Consider the following 18984-nt stretch of genomic DNA (forward strand, 5'->3'; position numbering starts at 1 on the left):
TCAAAACAGATCAGCTGGATAAATTTGTTCAGTTTTCTCCTATGCTCCACAGACCAACAATTGCTATTTCTTTCTAAAGAGGCCTCCAATTTTGTTTGTTCTCCCTTTATGTGAATTAAGTTCTCTACAAAGGTTGGATTGTTAACCAGTCAATTAATACAGTGATTATAGCATTAAACGTCTTATTAAATCCCTTTAAAATAACTGAGTTTCTGCTAAGAATGCTTGAATTCATGCTAAGATGCATGAATTATTATAGTTCATGCAAAACAAGAAACTGTGCAAAACAAGAAACTCTCCTTAAATGTGATTACAGCAATAGGTTTCAATTTGGAATTATGTTAATATTCATTAAAGGTAAATAAATTAGTGTCATGACATAATATTTATTTATTTTATTTCTTTTTCAAAACTTGCTAGAACAGAAGCAATACACTGAGTCTCTTGGGAAATCTGTTTGAGAAACACATCATCCCATTTATTCTGTTTTACTTTGAAGCACTACTTCCAGCTACCTGTAAGTAATGAGAATCTTGAAGGAGAGAAGGCACATAAAAGTGAGTTACTCATTAATAAAAGGAACTGCGTGGACAGCATGTACGCTCTCTTCAAACTGCAAGTAATAAAACTACCAATTCAGAACAGAAAAAGGTAGCATTGCCTTTTCAATGAGCCTTTTTCCTAAAGGCAACATGCTATATACCTTCCACGTTCAAGTGGAAAGCTTCCAACCACATCAATAATAGGTTGTTTCCATTAGGAATTGGCTGAGATTTATTTTTATTCAATTCCTTCCACGATTCTAGCTTTTCCAGCAAACAAAAGCCAGTTTAAGGAGAAAGAAAACAAATATTCCCCCAACCCTCCCACACTCATCTTTTTAAGCTTTTTTAAGCTCTCTGAGATAAACACCAAGCACTTTTAGTGACAGCTTCTGAATAATGATGGGGAAGAGTGAGGAAGTGGTTGAAAGCACCACTGGCTTCTTAATGCAAACTCTTTTACGTTACTCAGGGAACATATGTTCAATCACTGCTTATGAAAAACCTTTGACAACATGGAGAGGAGCTTTTTGCTTGCTGTTTGTTTAAATGAGACTCTATCTATTGTAGAAGACATTGCTTTTAATTTCCCCCTCCTTTTTTTTTTTTGTTAAACAGAAGGAACTCACAGTCTTAATAACATTTTAGTGAGTGGCTGTCTTCTCTGGAGACTTTGTTATCAAGAGGTTTCACTGCACTTCAGCTCTTCTGAGAAGACATTTAGAGAAAACATCAAAAGGGTAGTATTGAATTTCTAATACCTGACCTTCCCAAGAAGAAAAACAAGCAAGATACATTAGAAGAACCCCATGTTTACTTAGGGACCTTTCTTTTAAAGATCAAAATGACACCACTGCCTACTGCCTACATGATGCCTACTTCCAAGAAAGCAGTAGGTTCAGTGTTTCATTTCTCAACACAGAACATAACTATCACATTAAGGCTTTAGCAAAACATGTTTACAGAAATCCCTGCGTTTTTATTGTGCTGTATTATGCCTTGGAGAAAGCTTTTCTTAAGTGAACAAAAGCAATAGCAGGCTGAATTAGACTTGAAGCCCGAAACAGATCACATGCAGAACAGTTAGAAATTGTGTTGCAACATTGAATTTAACCATATCTAAGGCAGACTATATTAGCAAGATATTTTAAGGCAGGGACTGCAAACCACTATGCTGTTGTTAGCAACTATTTGTTATTTCTTATTAAAGATACTGTCACTGGCCTTCTTTCACTCTGGTAAATAATGTTGCTCTTTCCTGTTACATTTTTCATGCATAGATGGTTAACAAGGACTTCACTGTAACTCTACAGAGTCTCAGCTTTGGTTTTGAACTTTGAATGACAGAGTCATGGGACAGCTCACGCTGGATGGGAGCTCAGGATGTCCGTGGTCAGATGGGGCTGATCAGGGTTGCCTCCCCTTGGGACTGGAACACCCCCAGAATGGAACTGGCGCAGCCACCCCGGGCAGCCCACACCTCTGCCTCCCTGGCCCCTTTTGCTTGTGCACCATCTGAACCTCTCCGACTTGGTCCAGCTGATGCCCTTTGTGTCTCTTCTTGACCACCTCCCTACAGTACCAGGGGCTGCTGTCAGCGCTCCCGGAGCCATGCCCCCTCAGGCAGTCCATCCCTCAGTCTCTCCTCACAGGTAACTTCTCCAGCCCTGACGATCATGCTTTTGATACTCTAGAAAATGGCTCCTTCCCTAGAGGAAAGTGCATCCCCTTTTACAAGGAAACAGGTAAGGTGAACTGTACCGACAGCCCTGGCCAACTCCAGAGCATCATCTGACTCCGTGTGTCAGGACTGGAAGTGCATTCCTGTGCCCCAGTCCACCTCTGCTACAGGCAGGGTTACAACTAAACTGGTGTCTCATCTTCCCATTACAAGTTGTATCTGTAAGAGCATCCCATCCATGATCTGGAAGAAGTGACAACAGAATTGCAGAGCTCTGCCCTGCTCCTCAGTTCCAGGCTGGCTTTTTTGTCAGAACAGTCTATAAAGCCAATCCTCAAAATTTTTATTCATACAAAGAGCAGCAAAATTCCTGCACTCCCACTGTATCATAGATTTAAGATGAAGTGCCATCTTATGTTGTGTCATCTGCCAAAGCCAACACTATTCACAACTGGCTAAGCCCTATATACTTCACATATTAGCAAACCATATCCTTCTACTTGGAACCACAAGGGAAATTCTGGTTAACATTTCACGTGCTACTTTCAGAACTGCTTGTCCACTCAGAGACAGAATTTCCAGGCGTCATCTTCCTGTCTTCTGCTTCCTTTAGTCCTCTTATCCAACTATACCTTGTCTACAACAGACAGAAGAGACATATAAAGGCCTCCATGTAAATATTCACAGGACAAATCTTATCAATGCTATTTAATGGAAACTCCCTTAATTAATGACTATAAAATGCACCTTTGTGGATATAAATTGTTTATGGACAAAGCATATCATGTACTGCCCAGGAATTAAAGCTATTTTTGATGAGGCAGAGGGAGGGCGTACACTTATCTCAATGACAATCTTTGGCATCAGTGATACCACAGAGCACTTTCATTGGTTAGTAACAAATATTTAACAGCTGCCAGTGCTTCTGCATCTGTCTGAAAAGGTGTTGCTTCCTTTTCTTTTAAGGCCTATCACACAGGTAGTGCTAACTGTTTTGAATTCACAACTAATTCAAAATACCATGAAGAATATCCTAGTGACACCACCCTTCAACAAGTCAGCCTGCTCTATCAGGAAGAAAGATCAAACACAAAGATGTGAAGGCATCTGGGTTTGTCTTCTAAAAACAGCTTGTGTACTGCAGTGAGGATCACTGTAATATTGTTTTAATGGATCTGCTAGCTTCTCTTTACATAAAATGAGTTACGGGATGTTGATCCAATCCAGTGCTGACTCTGAGGGATGGGTTTTCATTGCAGAGGAGGAAGCTGTACCTACTGCCCAATAAGTGTTGAAGGCTGCACATCTTCCAAGGTCATTTCAACAACTGTGAAGCTGCATTACTAATCACAGTTCCAGGTTACTCAGGAGCCTATGGGCAAACTTCTGGGTTTCCCACAGAATTTTGCAAACTGGTTGCAGAGGCAATTGAAAAAGGCCAAAATAAAAGGCTGCCCGTTTGCCCATGAGGCCTAGAAAGCAGTAGAAATTATTCCCTCTGTTCTGCATCAGCAGGTGCTCAGATCTGCAGGCATAAATACTACTGTGTACTACAAACCCTCTTCACCTTCCTCTGTTGGATGGAATATGCGGACAGGATGGTCCTACAGAGATAGCTTTGCTATTGTTATGTATGCAGCAAATACTGTTTAATCTGTAGATTAAAAGAAGAAGCAGCAGCTAGAAGAAAAAAGCAAGAGGTGCTCCCCGATCTGCAATTTTTTCTCTGGGATTTTCCTAAGGACACAGAAAATAGAAGGTTTTTAATTAAGAGCTATGTCCTTGCAGCAGAACCTAGCACAGACCTGCTCCCACTCCAGGGTCAGCATGGAAAGATGTGCGCTACATACAAAAGCAAGCACATGCAGCAAGCTTCTGCTGCATATATTCAGCCCATACTGCACTCTGGGAAGCAGGCTGAACACCTCCTGTCCAAATGCCTCAGCCTGAGTGCACCTGGCACAGATCCACACTCAAAGGCTGCTCTGGGTACACATCTTTGCATGTGCTCTGCAAACCTGATCCAGCTGGTAAAATGATCGTCTCCCTTTGCTGACAGTGTTTTTTTAGGCTATAGTCAGATTTGCTGCCTCAACCACAGGTGAAGGGCTCCTGCTCTCAGCCCTGCTGATGTCTTGCCCAGCCCAGGCCCCTGGCCTCTGGGCAGAGCCACACTCTCTCTCTGTAGGATGTCACTGCCCTTATCCAACCTGCCAAGGTAATGGCACGGGTTTGCACACCCTACCCAATCTTTCACCACAATACAAATTAAACACTTCCACTGGCATGGTTTTGAGATCCATCCCTTGGATGCATTTGAACTGAAACAAACTGGGTATCACCTACATATGCCACTACATCCCACATTTCCGGGAGCCACACAGCTGCTGGTGAAGGGTAGGGGGTGAGAAACCTCTGTGGAAGTTGTCTCTTACACAAGCTGGGAGGCACCCAGCCCAGGGTGCAGAGTGGCAGCTGCATGGAACACGTTCCGTGTGGGGCTGCCAGGAGGTCAAGTCCTTGCAGCAGGGAAGGATGTTTGGCTCCATCAAAGTGCAAGAAGATGAGGCAGGGTAAGATGCTACATGAGCATGTGTGCTTGTTCCCAGAGAAAAAGACATCACTGTGCATTTTGTCCTTCCTCTTGCTAAGATAAAACAAGAGAATAAAATCAAAATGTAATTGCTATACAAGCACAGTGCTCCTGTCCTCAGTGGGGAATGAAGGCTTTAATAATATATAAATGATTATAAAAGATGTAGAGGAGAGCTTAGTGCAACTTGAATGCAGACAAGTATTTTAAAAGAAGTGAACATTATCCACTGAGCACTGTAATAAATTAGTTTCATTTATAGATGTACATTCATTCCCAGAGAGCAAGGCCAGTTGATAGGATTTCTACAACAGGGAAAAAACTAGCAATTACAGCTCTCTAAAAAACAAAATTTAAAAAAAACCAAACAACCAAACTCACCTTTCCCCAAAAAACCTACTCACAGCAATCTTATAAGGAGATAATGAAAGATAAAAGACAGACAAGTATTGTGATGATATTAAAGCTGTCAAGACAAGGAAGAGAAGAAAATGGGCAATTACCCATAAACATATCTCTTAACTTTAGCTATATAACAGAACAAATAATCAGAACAATAACCACCACTTAAAAGTCAATAAAAGCAACATGTATTTATAAAGGTCTTGCTAGATAAACTCATAATACCTTTTCATATTTCTCCTCCACTATCATTCTCCTGTCATGACACGGGGAGAGTGTTACAGCAGCCTGCTGTGCAGAGAAAGCAGAAGAGGATGTTTGGATGCAACCATAGCCAGAAGAAACAGCAGTGGCAGTAGGAAGCAAATTAAAGTCTAATCAAAAACTTGTAAGCAATTCAGAGAAACTGATTGTGGAAGAAACTGGGTTTTATTGTGACCACATTAATCGAGTGTTTGCACTGAGTCAAGATAAAAAAAAAAATTACTGCACCACTGGCTATCAACCCTGTATCAAGAAGTATTAAATTACAGGCTAGGAATTCAACACGTCAGTTTATGAAGTTAAAAAAACAACAGCATTTGTATATATAACCATTTACCAGAAACATCTCGGAGACATGGAGCTTACTTTGAGGGGACTATGGAGAAGAAAAGGCAAGATCAAAACTACCAAGACTGTGCACTCCCAAGGAGCAAAGAAATTGAAAAATATAATCACCAAGCCTTGAGCAGCAGAAGCGGTAACACTCAACATCCTATGGAGCACCCACACAATACCAGAAGTCTTGAGGTTTGTAAGATTTCATCACTTTGAAATCTCTGCTCTTCTATTTATACTGGTTGAAAGTAATCTCCAGGGGTAAAAACATTACTCCAAGGCAATGAGGGGAGCTATCAGTCAGACAGCATTATTGTTGTTTTAGCTTCATCTCCTTAGGAAACCAGGCTGAAATTAATACAGACGAGGCAGAAGGGAAGACATAACAAACACAAATCTAAAATGGGAAAAACTTCTAAACCCAAAATTATTAAGTCAAGTATAGAAGACATTATTTCACGTGAGGAAAGCCAGATTTGGGAGCTTTTCACAAACAGATCACCATTTCTGACTTTCTAGGATTTCTGCTAAGCCATACTCTGAGGCTGCAATGAAAATCTGGATGATCCCCTTGCAAAAACGCAAACACTAGAATCTTAATCCATTCTAACACAGATGTTTGACTGTCTAAATACTTCTACCAGACAAGATCACTTGGATTTACTTTTGTAATTCTCCCCTTTCAGTGCTGGAGGTGATCCCATGGGTCTGAGTGGCCAGTCTGGATGCCACAGAGTGGAACAAATTAAGGCACCAATCTGAAATCCTGCACTGTTGCACTGCTCATGAAACTGTTCGAGAGAACAAGGACCACCCTAGGGAGACACAGTTAATGGAGGCTCTTTGGACATCAAGATATGGAGAGAGCACACCAATTTCCCTCACTTTGCCCCCAAAGCCAGCCAGGAGGGAGCCATGCCCAAAGAACTGAGTGCAGTCCTGGGGCATCTTTGCCAGGAGAAGAAATCAATGAAGTCCAGCAAAAAGCCCAGCAGGAGTTCAGAGAACATATGATCTTGAGCTGAATGAGAAAACTACACAAACGATTCCTCACAGATTTTCCATCCCAGGTTTTAGAAATTGAAGGATGTAGTTACATTCTGAAAGGCCCATTAAAAACACTCATCAATATACTAATAGAATATTATTTGTACAGGACAATAAAAAAATGGACACAAGGGAACAGTTTTGCACTTCCAGATTAACAACATGACCTGCATGAGTTTCTTTCTCTCTGCATTTCATTGTTTGCATTAGTATTTTTTAAATTTGTCATGATTCTGAAGTTCATGTATATTTTTATAGCATACTGATGTATGTTATGCTGTTTTGCTTAAGCTTTTCACTATCATGACATGACTAATACAGAAAAAAAAAAAAGAAAAACAACAATGGTCTCTGTTCCAACAGGCTGTATTTCAAAACTAATTTACATAACTAAACCTTCCCTCTAACAGTACAAGTAATTATTTTACTTGTGTATAAGTAATTTTTATCAACCACAATGTAATATCTCAAAAACATCATAGCACAAACATTCAAGTTCAACATTTCAAAGAGAATATTAACAATTGAAGCAAAAAACCCCAACAACCATTCTCATCCCTATGACTTCTTCAGTGAGAAAAGGTAAACAAAGTGTCATGGTCTTTCCTTCAGCTGTTTTCAAGGTCTCTGTTCCGATCAAATATTTCATCAAAACCTGTTTTTTTCTAGCTTCAAAATGTGATGAAGTTATGCTGGGCAAGTCGATATGCCTCATGTATTTCCACGTTCTCCAATCTTAACCACAATGACCCGAGAGGTGGACAGGATTTTCTCAGAATGACCAAAGTCTCATTTCGTTTCAAAATGTAGAACTTTAAGAATTGAATGTATCTGTACCAACCAGACAAATAGCCTGGTGTAGACAATTTTATCTATTATATTGTTTAAGGAATATTTTATCTATTGCTTCAGGAATTTTGAATACTCTTTTACTTCTTCCTTCGTTAAAAGCACTTGCCTGCTCTTCAGAGTCCACAAATTATCAAATGCTGAGAAGTACCATTTTTAACTGGACTAAGAAACAATTTTGTTACTGGCAACATTTTGTGGCAATCAGAAAGAAAATTTCCTGACTTGTGCATGATCTAAGTACAAGGACACTCCTTACATGCACAGAAAGCTGAAAGTTAATAATGCATTTTAAGTGATTTTCTAGGAACATCTTTTGCATCCACAAACTGCGTGTTAGTTGTTCATTATCCAGTCCGTGCAACTTAGATTATGGACTTCATGCAAAACGGTTATGTTTCAGAAATGTATTTTAATATACCTAAACAGTGCCACTGTGTAAATAAAACCTGTATTTTTACTCTCTAGTCTTCATGTTGTCGCTACTGATTAATTTGAGCACACAAACATAATTTCACGAAGGAGATGCAGTTAAAGGTCGCACCTGGCGCACTTCTGATTGCTTTTCTCCCGGAGAAAAACTCATTTCAGCTTCCTTCCCGATGAGGGGCAGCCTACGTATGACACCGATTAGCAGTTTCCCTAAAGGCTTAATACCTGGCGTTAATAAACATTAAACCTGGTCAGTCAGAAAGCATCCAGGGCAGGGACGCACGGACAGATTATCCGTGATCTATCCACGGTCACGCAAAACGCCTGGGACACGGTGGGACACGGGACATCACGTCCCCAGGAGCACCCTGAGGAATAGCTTCACCACTCGCCCGGAGTTGCCCGCCCTCCGCTCCAAACTTCTCCCCCTTCCCTTCAATGCCCACAGGGGTGCCCGGGACCGCGGTCGCGGAGCGGGGGGCCGGGAGGGACTCGGACAGTACCTGGAAGCTCCGCGCCGCCGGGAACGCTCCGCTTTGCGAGCGCAGGGCGAGCGGCCCCTCCCACGCCCCCGCCGCGGCTCCCGCGGGGTGTCCCCGTCGGCAGCCGGACCGGGAGGCCGATCCACTTCCCGCAACCACGGCCGGGCTGGAGCGCCGCTTGCCCCCCGCCCGGCCCGGCCAGAGCCCGCTGCCCGCACCGCCCGCACTCACCGGCGCCGCACTCACCCGCTCTGCGCCCTCGGCCCGCGCCGCTCCCCACCGGGAGCGCGGCCGTGCCGGGAGGCGGCGGGATGCTGTGCCCGCCCCCCCGGCGCGCCCGTCCCGGCGGGAGCGGCGCGGGGGGGGGAGCCCGAGGGGCTGCCAGGCCTGGAGGGGGCGGGCGTAGGGCATTATTGCCCAAAATAGCGAGCGTGGGGTGGCTCAGCCTGCCTTTGGTTGGGACCCCCCCTCCACTCCATCAAGCGCGGGGGGACGTACCCACCGAGGGTCCCTGTCCCCCGTAGTCCTTACAGGGGCTCAGAGCTGTCCCCCTGCAATTTGATGTCGCAGAGAAGAGTAGGTCCCCGTGCCTAGTCACCAAAAAGCAGCGGGGAAAAACACAGCTCTTACCCGGAGCCTTGCTCACTTTAGTCCCAGTTCTTCCTGTTACGTTTCTCTTTTTTTGGCTGCAGTCCCTCAAACTGAACCAGCAAAATGACACAGGACATCCTCCCGCTCCTGCCCGACGCAAGCAGCTCGCATCTGACAAAAAGTTGGCACCTGGATGTAGCCATATGTGACCCTTTTCGGCTACAAGCTTTGTTACACCGCGCAGGTAGAGGCCGTGGTGCAGCTGCAGTTGTCTGTCAGAAGGCTGCTGGCCTCTGGGATTTGCCTTATGCAGGAGTTTGGAAAAATCCAACCTTGACCTAAAATCAGTAGTCTTTGCCCTTTTCATCTTAAAATGGTACCCTGTGAAGAATACTGCAAGTTCTCTGTCTTAATTATTGCATTTCAGCAGAAACACAAAATTAACATCTGGCATCTGGCATATCAAGGCACTGGTACATTCCCTGAAGCTGGATGTGTAGGACCAAATTATACCAAACTGGCTTTGAAAGCTTTTTAAAAGATCTAGGTGGCTTAAGGATTGATTTTTAGCATAGTTTGGGGTTTTTTTTCCTTTTTTTTTTTTTTCTTTTTAATTTTACCTAAGGGACTCTGGGCTATCTATTTTGAAATCACTTTAAACTGTTTTGAAAATCACACTACAGCCAATCCATATATATCTAAGCTTTTATCCAGCCATTTCCCTAGGTCCAATCAGAGCTGAATGACAAGGGAACCTACACAGAGGTTTTCCATTTATACTCTCAGATACTTTACATTTGTATTCTGAGAACTGGACAGATGCAGCTAAAGGTGGGTATCTTACCTGGATTTTACAGTGCTTACACTATAAAATATGTAGTTTTTTATTATATTTATTTATAATAACAAATAAAGAGCGCCAGAGGATTAGAATTTTATTTCATTTTGAAAATGAGGTTGGCCTTCCTGAACCTAAAATCCCTTGGTTTTACTTCTTACAATTTTCTGGCGTGACCTAGAATACTTAGGATCTATTTTTAACACTATTTAAGTCATGTTGTTACAGTAATCCAATTTACAATGGGAACTTTAAACTCCACATAACTCAGGTGATGGCTTAGAATTGGTTGATTATTTCGCATTTTTATTAGATGTTCCCAAATGTCCTCTTAAAGTATAAGAGCTGTAGTTTGGAGTTCTGCCAATACTCCCTCTAAAATACTTTTCTTAGAATATAATATACTGTACTTCCTTTGATAATTAGTCTTTTCGTAATTTATTTTATTATTTGGGCAGATGTTTTGATTTCTCAAAAACCCCCCTTATAACTACTATTTTTGGCTTAATGACAAAAAAAATTGGCAGGTGCCTTTCATTTTGCAGGTTATAAGAAAGGTTTACCAGTAAAAATAAACCTGCAGTTTTTCTCCCATGAAGCCACAATTTCTACTATAGATTTACATTCAGTGGCTCATTTTTCCAATAGAAACTGAAATTTAGTGTGCTGATCACCTACGGTGCTTTGTTTGTGTGAGGACACATGAGGTAAGGAGAATACACCCAACCACCATATCTATCACCATTACAGATCATAGTGCCAAGATACAGTCCTGGACTTAGCTTGGTGACATGTGAAGGCCTTGACATCTTTATAGCTCATCTGTATGTCTTCAGAGGGAAAATTCAACCTGCATATTCCTTCAGGCTGAGGTAGAGGTAGGACTTCTGAGGTAGTAGGAGATGCTGGTCAGCTTTCCTGATGCAGCTGGCATCTGCTGCGTACAGGTGGGATTTCACGTGTGGGGTTTGGAGGGGAGCACTTCAGACACCTTCTCTGAATTGAGCCAATATAAATATAAATATAAAAATATAAACAAATGCTTGGAAGAACTCCCATGCCTATATGTGAGATGACTACTACATGGCAACAAGTTCTTCAGGGATGTGCACACTCCCACTGTGGCACTGAGAGAAAAATCCTTCCTGCAGAGGAGCGAATCAGTTACCTTAGTGATGTTCAGTAGTGGAAAGCTGTTTTGAAGCAGCTGGGATCAACTTATTTTCTGCTGTGGGCATGCCTTGACGGAAATGTGGAGCTTCCCACTTAGAGCTACAATGGTGTTTCTCTTCCCTTTCTTTATCATAAATTGCTATTTCTTTATTTTAGTTTTTCCTTCCTTGTGGCAAAATCAATGTCATTTGAAAAAGAGATTTTATGTATTTGTAAATTTTGCTGAGAAACTTTTCAAGTTGTAACTCTGTGCAGTTTCTATATTTTTAAGTATCTGGAGGATTAGGAAAAAATCCTAGTGTACTTTAATAATATTCATGTTGACCCTCTCTTTATATTATATTGTACATATTGTTTAAAGTTTCAGATAGAAAATAACACAAGATTAAATCCCAAAGAAGCTTCTAATGAAACTGATTGCTATCAGAGGAAACAAGACAGTGATGGAAATACTGTAGATGACTGTTTTTCAATTCCAGTTGAGAAATCTATGAAAGAAGATTGTGTTTTACTGTGGTGCCTAGCAGACATGGAATTAAGTCAGTGGCCCAGATCCTTGCTAGTCTTGTGACCATGTTCCATGTTCCACTTGGCATCTAAAATTTTAGAGATAAACAGGATATAAATAAGGTAAAAATGAACAAAAGCAAAATGCAGACTTTTACAATTATTTTGCTCTCTGTTCAGTGCCCCCACTTGCAGCGGGCACTGGCAATACAGCCAGGAGAGGAAGGAGGCTACCCCTGGGGAGCTGTGGGGAGCTGCAGGACCACCATTCTTCTCTGTTGGCCACCTCACTGGACAGGCCATGTACCAAACCTCCTGCCAACGGCTCTTCCCTGGGGATAGAGCTCTGCTGAGCTGGGTTTTCATAGTATCTGAGCAGCCACAATACTGGATGTGTCAGAGACCGAGGCTACCTTTTAAGCTGGAGGCAGAATCTTGCCCAATAAAGGCTTCTGAATGCTCTCCTTTTCTACTAGAGAGCTGACTTTAGAAAGCTGATATTTTACTCTCCTTAAAAGCATCTTAAGAGATGCAGAATAAATTAATATTCCTTGTAAAAAAAAAATTCTTAGATAAATAAGATGACAGAGCTAAATAGAAAAGGTCTTATCTGAAGGTAAAAGCCATTTTTCAAGAAGTGGAAGCTATGTGCAAACAAGGGAGCTTGCACAGATCATAAGCCCAAACAAATTATGCTTAAAAATATAAACAAAGGGTTTGAAGAACAACTTGCTAAAGTCAAGTATAAAAGTTACTCATAAGACTTTAGACCACAAAAACTAGGAAGATCTGCAGAGCTGAAGGTTGATCAAGGAGTAGGAGGATCACAAAAGAGGACATAGAAGAGGTATTAATGCAAATCTTTGTTGAAGTGTTCACTACCAAAGTGCTTGGAGACATTCATATCCATGCACTTTCTTTATGAAAATCAGGTCTGCAGAGTTATCTCATATTGAATGGTTGGAAGAAAAAAAAAACCTCAGATAAGGAAAATGGGTAATAAAATCAGCTTGCCTGAGTCCTATGCACCTAGAAGTTCCTTGAGAGGTCAGATATTGAACAGCTGTTCCACTAACTGAAGTGTAAACCTTATGTTCAAATAGTTTTTGAACTCATCCAAATAGAAGGTACAAAATTTTGAAAAGGGCTTCAGAGGGTATTTGTATTTGAGACAATCCATTTAAAAATAACCTAAAGAACATTATCAGTTGGCACATGAATAACTCTGAAATAATAGCATCCTGGCCTGTATCAGAAATAGTGTGGTCAGCAGGATTAAGGCAGTGATTGTCCTGCTGCACTCAACACTGGTGAGGCCCCTCACTAGAAGAAAGACATTGAGGTACTGGAGAACAAGTCTTGTGAGGAGCAGCTGAAGGAGTTAAGGTTGTTTAACCTGGAGAAAGGTCCCTCACAGGGAACCTCATCACTCTCTACAACTGCCTGAAAGGAGGTCGTAGTGAGGTGGGGTTAGTCTCTTCTGCCAAGTAACAAGTGATAGGATGAGAGGAAATGGACTCAAGTTGTGCCAGGGAGGTTTAGATTGGATATTAGGCAAAATTTCTTCATTGAAAGGGTTTTCCAGCATTGGAACAGGCTGCCCACGGAAGTGGTTGAGTCCTCATCCCTGGAGGTATTTTAAAAAGGTATTGATGTGGCACTTAGGGACATGGCTTAGAGATGGACTTGGCAGGGTTGGGTTGATGGCTAGACTCAAAGATCCTAAGGGTCTTTTCCAACCTAAATTATTCTACGATCCTATTCTATGATTCTATTCTGTGATTAAATTGTACTATTCTATTGTATGATTCTAATGAAGAAGCATCAACATGCCTTTTGTGGAAGGCAGTCATGCCTCCTTGCTTCATCAATGCTCCTTCCTATGCAAATGTTCTGTTTTATCTAGGCTTTTAAATTCTTAAATTAATGCTTCTTTCAAAGTCTTTCAGGAAAGATCAGTGAAAACCTTTATAAACAATCTCAACTAACTTGAGTTGAAAAGGATTAATAACTACTTAAAGGCCCATCATGGGATATTAAAGGAAGTGTTCCAGATTCAGCTTCTGTCTCACAGAACAAGAACAGAGTCTCTGAATGAAATCCTCAAACAGTGTTTGAAACAAATAAAAAGAAGTAGTTGTTCCATGCCACACATTATTAAATGACACTTTGCCCACATGATCAGAGGATAATGTAGAAACAAAAATCATAAATGGGTAAAAAATGCAAATTATGGGAAAAATATCTATCAGGTGAAATTGCACACAAAAATTGAGGCTTCTAATAAATGACCCAAAGAAACAAGGTTTATAACAGAGTAACAAAACAGAAAAGCAAGTGCATCATCTGTGTCTCAGCTCTTTGCAGCTTTAACACCTATGGTATTTTTGGGGGAAGGCTCAGACTCTGGAGACGTTCAGAAATCTTCTTGGAGAGAATGTTAGTTGGAAAAGGTGTTCAACAGGAATATTAGTTTTTTATTTACTTGTTTACCAGTATTTTCATTAAAATACTGGCAGCATGAGCAATGCATGGAGCCCTTCCTAGTTTGCACAGCACAATTACTTTAAGCGGCAGAATCTTTTTCTTGTTAGTATCACACCCTCACGTTGATCAAAAGCAGGGACAGGGCCTCCAACATATTGGCCTCTAGTGACTGGTCTCTAAATTAGTATGAAGCAAGAGTAAATTCTACAGAATTTGAAAGTAACTGTGAAGCAAAAATCGAGCTTCTATTCATGAGGTTGATTACAGGTATGCATCCAGATACATGCAAACTTCCACATGCAGGTTTCCTGTCATCTGTGATTCAGCATCAAGTATCACATCTTGCTGTGACCTAGAACAGAACTGACAGTTATATATGTACTTTGAATTAAAGCACTCTAAGGAGAAGGGAGGAGATTACATTGCCTAGATTCAGAAATGTCTACCCAGAGGATCTTCATCTGAAATGTGTGTTCGTATCAGAATGACAAAGCCAGGGTTTGAAGACAGATGCTGCTTTTTCAGCCCAGAGTTGGCCTTGACGGGTTGCATGTGATATGTGCCTTGCAGATATCCAGTTCCTGCCTCCTGCCCCTCCTCATGTCCAGGCTTCCACACACAGTCATAAAAGGTTTAGAGGATTTAAATTGCCTGGTTACAAAATTGTATTGAAACATAGATACTGATGCAAATTGTACAGCCTGTTGGCACTGTATGAATCACGTCAGGCCTAGAATGAGTCTACATTAATTCCAAGTGTGCTTATTTCCATTTCCAAACTAGTTCTCTTTTCATATTCATATTGTGAGTTGCCTTCATTTAGATTATTTCCTTCCTTTCTTTTTTTAATTTTCTTTTGCATATATTAATGCTTTTGCCAAGTCTCTGCATACATAGCTAATTTCCAAAGCTTCCCTCATCCTGTTCTGTGTTTGATCTCCAGTTCTTCCAAAGGAATATATACAATGGCAACCAGAAATTGAGATAAAGAAAGAAGCATCTTTAAACTAATTGTTACAAACAAATCCCTATTAGAAACAGAACCAAAGGAATAAGAAAAGTATTCTTTCCCACTGTAAAGTTGCTTTTTTTTTTTCATCCCAGAGATACGCACAGTGGACTAGTGTCCTACCATTTTGGTCATCCTCACTTCTTTCATATGAAAAGCGTGTGCCACCCTTTGAAGCCTGTTTCTGCTTTCTAAGGGAAAGCTGTTCCCACGTCACTGCCATAGGGAACATAGGCACACATACCAACAGCACATACACCATGCCATCAACAGCAGTCTTCTCTCCAAAGAATGGAGAAGCAGGAAGACGATCCAGGCTGGTGATACTGCCACTGAGCAGGCTACTCGCTGTCATGGCTGCTGTGATGCATGACCAAATTCAGGTGATACATTTGAGAGTGGCTATAAAACACCTGTCATTAGGAATCTGCATTTATAAAGTCAGACATAACTTTGGTGAATCTGATTCCTGAGGGGATTAATGGGCAAGACATATGCAACTCTGTGTGCTGCAGCAGCTACCATGAAGTCAGTACATTGCTACCAAAAATTACAAAAACACTTTTAACAAATACAGTTGTTCATAAATCCCAGGAATAGCCTGCTGGGTGAAAAGTTCCTTAAAAGTCACATTCAATTAACAAATGACTGTTGTCGCCAGATGTATATATCCTGAGGTACAGTTTAATGTATGTCAGACAGAGACAAAGAGACAGGCTAAATGATGATTAATGCTTAGCTGTCCACTTCACAAAGCATCACACTAAGTAGAGGAATACCTCTGAAATAAACATCCTAATCCACATAACTTAAGCTAACTAGGCTGAAAATATGAAATAAGTAAAAATAGATGATGCCCCAAAAATACACAGAATTGCAATGTGTTTGCAGTCATTTCCCAGGCTATATTTCTATCTTTTGCCCAGCTGGGGAGGAAACATCTCCTTTTCAGGTCAATAAATAGACAAACATTTTGTTCAAAGTGATGAACCAAAGCAACAGAGCTGTAACTGCATGCCCCAAAAGACAATAAAGGCAAGGTAGAGTCTTAAATGTGTCTTACTGGGCTTCTGAAGAGAAGCAGTGTCACATACAGGCTCAGAAGACCCCAATGGTGTTCATGAGCCTTTACACAGCTTCCTGGAACATCCTACTGGCCTAACACATACTACTATGATGTTACAACAGAAATACTGTGTTTTCATTATGTGAATGTGCTGGCATCAACATTGAGTTAAGGAGTTCTTCTGCCTACTTCACAGATGGTTGATTTTAGCTCCATGAAATGGTGCCTTATCTCCTCAGGTGGCCTGTACAACTGTCTGTGAGGTCATGCTGTACACTGCAGCAGCAAATGGAGCACAGAGTAGGCCGCAGGCAGTAATGGATATTGCCAGAGGAGTATCATGAAAGCACAGTCTCCATTCAAGTTCTGCTATCCTGCAACCATCAACATATCCATAATTGCATGAGTCAAGAACTGGGCCAACTTTGCAGAGCTATGCAGCATCAGTTGGAGTGTTCAGACATTGCCTTTTGCTGGTGTGATGCCCAGTTTATGGATTAGCATTTAAAGAGAAGACACCAATTCCTTTTGTCACACAGCTCAAAGTTCCTAGTGCAACCGAAGCAGTGTGGAAAAGTTGCCAGGCCATTACTTGTCTCCTGATACTTGAGTTTTGCAGCACGAGGCACAGGAAAGGTACAATGCAGGCACTGGAAAATTGATGTTTCCTTGCTTTATAGCAGTGAGAAAACAATGCAAATTGCTCTTGTTCTGTGAAATCGTTTCTTAACACTCTTTGAGGTGCGTGATTTAGTCTTGTCTACTCCATGACCTTGAAACCTCTGGTGATGGAAATTACCCGGCAAGTTGCCTCAGTTGGAAGATTCACAGTTCTTGATCACTGGGGTATCAGGTTCTGGATGAAATACACCTTCAATGCACCAGTTCCATTTATATTTATCTTTTTATTAATTTTTCCTCATTCTATTGGAAAGGTACAAAGAAGTTAGAAAACATTTGCTTGTATTGCTGTCTGCAAGGTTTTCTTTGTGACTGAGGTCAGCTTAATCTTGCAGAGCTGCTAACACTGGCTGCTGTAGTAAGGTCGCATACTATATGAATTCCTGGGCTGAACATTTTCACTTTTTCTGCACACCACAGCAGTTGGACAAAAGGATCATATGGGAAGAGGATACCAACCAGTCCCAGCTGGAAATATTGGGAAATTGTCCTACGAGGAGCAATCTTGTCAGATGTACAGAATGAGCTGTAATTACTGGGGGAAAGTCCTAAAAAGGCAGTAAACTGAGAAAAAAAGATTTAAGATTTTCCCTCTTCCAAGGTTGTTTGACCTGTCTTTCAAAGCTGGCCACATGCCGGTCACACATGTTGTTTAAGCTGCAGAAAGGCAAGTAGCAGTGGTACATCCCTTCAACCTGCACAGGAATCACAGATATGATACAGTACAAGATACAGTACAAGATACAGCACATGCAGCCTAACATCAACCACAGTCAACCAGTGCTCCAGGCATCAGACTAACTTTACCAGCAGTGAATTTGTGGATTTACCACCAAGCACCCCTTCCTGTGCAGAACTGTAAATCAGTCAAATACCTCAACTCTGCGTCTGCATCAGCTTCTTGCATACTGGGTGAAAGAACCCATTTCAGGACACTACTATGAAATGCTTGTATGGCATCATATGGTGAAACAGTTGTAAGAAATAAGGCCTGATTCCCTCCGATAATTAAATAAAATAACACATTTGTTTATTTCCTCATCAAATAAGTGGACACAGGTGTGCTATCATTTGTTTATGTTATGGGTATACAGGCTACAGTGACATCTCTGTAAGGTCTTGTTATACAATTTATAATGTACTTGATACATCTGTAACTGTTTTACAACATTATTATCTGCATTTTTCCTTTTTTTTTTTTTTTAATTTATTTAAGCAAAGCAACTAATAACTTATCTTTCAGCTATAAATTCTCAACTTTGGGAATGGCTTTGGAGAAGCCCCAGCTAAAAAAATGCCATGTTAAGACAACCAGTTTACCTTGGTTGTCTCCAAAAAGCCAGGTTCTTCCTCAGGATTTGTTAACTAGGGAGCACTCTTTAGTAAGCACTGAGTAAAGGAGCTGGAGCTTATAAAAGGACATAAACAGGACTCTTGGGAGCTGCAACAGCTAGAAGAGCAAACAAGCACTGAGACGCATTAATGATGAATGAAGCACAAATCAGTAGAGAGACAAAAGACAAAAGAAACAGCATTGTGGAGAATTATCTGCATGTCATCACAAGGTGATTATAGAACTAATATTACAAGCATCCAGGCACATAACTATCTATTAATTTAGCATTAATTGTAATTTAAATTTAGTATCTGAGCAACCTGGACTAAAAAGTTCCAAATAAAGAAGACAATAAAGGCAAGTAATTTGGAATAAAAGAAATCAAAGAATAGAGTGGACTTGAATCTGAGTTTCCACTTCAGATGTAGAGATCCTTATGTCAGGGATGATGTAAGCAGTAATAAACTTGTACTGTGTCTTTCTGAGAGGTACTCATATCATTGCTGGCTAGTAGAAGTTTCCAGGGAGAGAGCACGTGGATACTGAAAAGCAGAAAAAATAGATTCTCAAGAGGGGTGAAAGGACATTTTGTCCTAAAAAAACCCCCAAAAAACCAAGACAAGATGTTTTGTGAAAGAACCTCTCAGAACGAATCAGCTCCTTGGAGG

The 18984-nt window shown here is 41.1% G+C and overlaps 1 protein-coding gene and 1 long non-coding RNA gene across 7 annotated transcripts in view; both read right to left on the reverse strand.

Annotated features, from left to right (window-relative positions):
* The window catches only part of PKIB (cAMP-dependent protein kinase inhibitor beta), a 56028-nt gene extending 46822 nt beyond the window's left edge, over positions 1-9206 (reverse strand). Inside the window, exon 1 of one of the 6 annotated variants that reach the window (XM_064649647.1) lies at positions 9131-9206. The gene's annotated coding sequence lies outside the window, so the exon portion shown is untranslated. Of the gene's footprint in view, positions 1-8258; positions 8372-8649; positions 8799-8859; positions 8976-9126 lie in introns of those variants that run through there. The other 5 variants (XM_064649646.1, XM_064649641.1, XM_064649644.1 and 2 more) reach the window with 5 other exon arrangements.
* A 4987-nt stretch (positions 9207-14193) lies between these two features.
* On the reverse strand, positions 14194-17557 carry LOC135410590 (uncharacterized). The gene is made up of 2 exons (XR_010428759.1): positions 16297-17557; positions 14194-14576 (listed from the first exon to the last, which is right to left on the reverse strand). It is a non-coding gene; the product is annotated as an uncharacterized LOC135410590 (long non-coding RNA).
* Between the last annotated feature and the right edge of the window lie 1427 nt (positions 17558-18984).

The sequence above is a fragment of the Pseudopipra pipra genome, chromosome 3 (assembly GCF_036250125.1).
Source record: "Pseudopipra pipra isolate bDixPip1 chromosome 3, bDixPip1.hap1, whole genome shotgun sequence".
Lineage (NCBI taxonomy): Eukaryota > Metazoa > Chordata > Aves > Passeriformes > Pipridae > Pseudopipra > Pseudopipra pipra.